We start from the raw sequence: 2,500 nt of genomic DNA, 5'->3' as shown, positions 1-2,500 counted from the left end.
TATCGCCTAACTGGTCATGTCTCGTTCTATATATGTTAGGTGTTGCTGTTGATCAGGAACCCCTTGAAAAGCGCTTTGAGCACGTTTAGTGGATATTGCGATATATAAATGCTCTAGGTTTTTAACACATTCTCTCACCGTACTCAGTTGTAAAATGAGTAGGTACCTGGCCGTTAACAGCGTTGTCTCTATCCGCAAAAAAATATAATATCGTCTAATAAAAGGTGGCTCGTTCTATGTGTTACGTGGTGCTGTGTTGTTGTTTTGTTTTGTTTTTTTGTTTTGTTTTTTTAAGGGTTTTACGGCGCTTGCCGTGTTGCTGTGTCAAGCAAGTGTCATACCACAAGATTACACTGTCCCACAATACCTACAAGGAATCATGCGTCACAAATTATAGGCCATACAAGAATCATTTCAAAAGAAAAATGAATAAACTATGGTGATAAACACTTACTGTACACAGTCCTCAGGTCAAATACATTCCTGAATTACAAATAGAATAGAAACCCTATTGAAACCTGGCACTGACTCAGACCGTACCCATCGTAAACTTATAGCCTGACACTAGAACCCTCTAGGTTTGCCAGTTTGACGCCATTTTTGGGTCAGTGTCAGGCTATAACTTTACGATGGCTACGCTCAGACCGTAGCCATTGTTAACTTATAGCCTGACACTGACCCAAAAAAAAATGTTAAAATACAAGTCTTTGGCCACAAAAGAAAACAAATCGTGAGTTGTATTCAACAGTACAACCAATGGATTCTCTTGTTTCCATGAGCTCTACTTTCGACAACTCAATAGACACTGCACAAACCTTAAAAATGACGTCAAACTATATAAGTCTTAGAGAGTTTTAGTATCAGGCTATATTGTGTTAACGATGGCTGCGGTCAGACACGCCGGTCAGTCTGTAAACAAATAAAAACAACTAACATACACACACCTACTACTGGACACTGGACACAGTCCAATGGGTTTTGTCAAAGAGTTGGGGTGGGGAATAGGTCGGGGGCTGTTGGTTCACCACACGGAAACGAAAAGCCGTGCCTTTAGTTGTTCAGTGAACTCAACCTGACCGCATGCCTTACCACCCAGTCAACAAGATATGGCCTTCGTGGGGGCGTGACCTCGGGGTCATGATAACAATTACCTGTTGAATGATTGTTACTCCCAGTCATTACGCGTGTTTGTTTACTTTGTAAACCTGCTATCCCAAGTTTAATATGATCATGAACGCAAAGAAATTTACAGAAAGAAAATATTTAGAAAATACTGAGTATTATGATATAAATTCGATTCTCATAGTGTTAGTTGAAAGGAAGTTATTGTTAATTATAAATTACTCATATTTTGAGAAATAATTAACTTACTTTTAACTTTACCCCCAAATTGCAAAAAAACGACACGCTCAAATGCAATAAAACTTGGTTCAACTTAAAGACAAACATTAAGAGAATTTACTTATGTCGTCTCTAAATGGACTTGTCAATCAATTCATAGTAATAGCCGTTTATATTTGGGATACCGTAATTGTTTCGTATAAGTCGCCAAAGTACACAATGAAGACAATCTTTTCTCACAGTTTGAATAACAGAAAACATAGATAATTCCAAATTCCGGGATGGTTTTAAACATTTATTTGTACAAAGCGTAAATTATGTGTATTAGCTATCTGACTTTATGTGTGTATGTGTATTTATTGCAATACTGGGTGGGGATCCTGACCTCCCAAAGTGGGCAGGGAGGTACATACTGTGTCTTTTATCCCCTTATATCTGTTTTCCAACATGCCTTCTGTCTTTGTCTTGGAATGAGATTACTTGGTTTTGTCTTGGCCCTGGCCGGAGTCCTAGCTGGGAGGGAAACAGTCAAATGCATAGATATTTTTTTGGGAGATGATATTTTTTTCCTTGTAAATCATCTCTCTGTCATGTATTATCTTATTTATTTTTAATGTATAATGTAAGCATTTGAGTGTATTCCTCCTTGTTGGATTTTGTGCTTGTGTCCGGATGAGACTTAAAGGTGATCTCAAACTAAGTACATTGGTGGTATGCTCTTGGAATCTACATCTGATCCTTATTTGTTCCTAGTTCCCCCTTTGTCTTATTTTCTCTTGGTTTCTTTAATTGTAATTCTAGAACTTTTTACTATCCCATTTTCTTCCTTTTTACTGGCGCTGATATAACCTAAATGTGTTGCACGCGCCGTAAGACCCTTAAAAACAAACAACAAACAAACAAGCAATGCTGTCTGCCGGCGTGAGCGTATGTGTGTCAAGACGTAGGAGAGGGAGGTGGGGGTGGGGGCGGGAGAGAGAGAGAGAGAGAGAGAGAGAGAGAGAGAGAGATAGAGATAAATAAAATAGATAGATAGATAGACAGAGAGAGAGAGAGAGAGAGATAGAGATTAGAGATAAATAAAATAGATAGATAGATAGATAGATAGATAGAGAGAGAGAGAGAGAGAGAGAGAGAGAGAGAGAGAGAAAGAGATAGA

General features: G+C 38.4%; 1 protein-coding gene across 1 annotated transcript in view; it reads right to left on the bottom strand.

The window, feature by feature from the left end:
* LOC144979514 (broad substrate specificity ATP-binding cassette transporter ABCG2-like) overlaps nt 1-2,500 on the bottom strand; it is a 62,586-nt gene that overhangs the window by 28,624 nt on the left and 31,462 nt on the right. The gene's annotated exons all lie outside the window — the stretch shown is intronic.

The sequence above is a fragment of the Berghia stephanieae genome, chromosome 9, assembly GCF_034508935.2.
Source record: "Berghia stephanieae isolate SIO BIC M18660-M18661 chromosome 9, UCSD_Bste_1.3, whole genome shotgun sequence".
In the NCBI taxonomy this organism is placed as follows: domain Eukaryota; kingdom Metazoa; phylum Mollusca; class Gastropoda; order Nudibranchia; family Aeolidiidae; genus Berghia; species Berghia stephanieae.
Note: the sequence above shows the minus strand (reverse complement) of the source record. Positions and strands in the feature narration are given on the sequence as shown.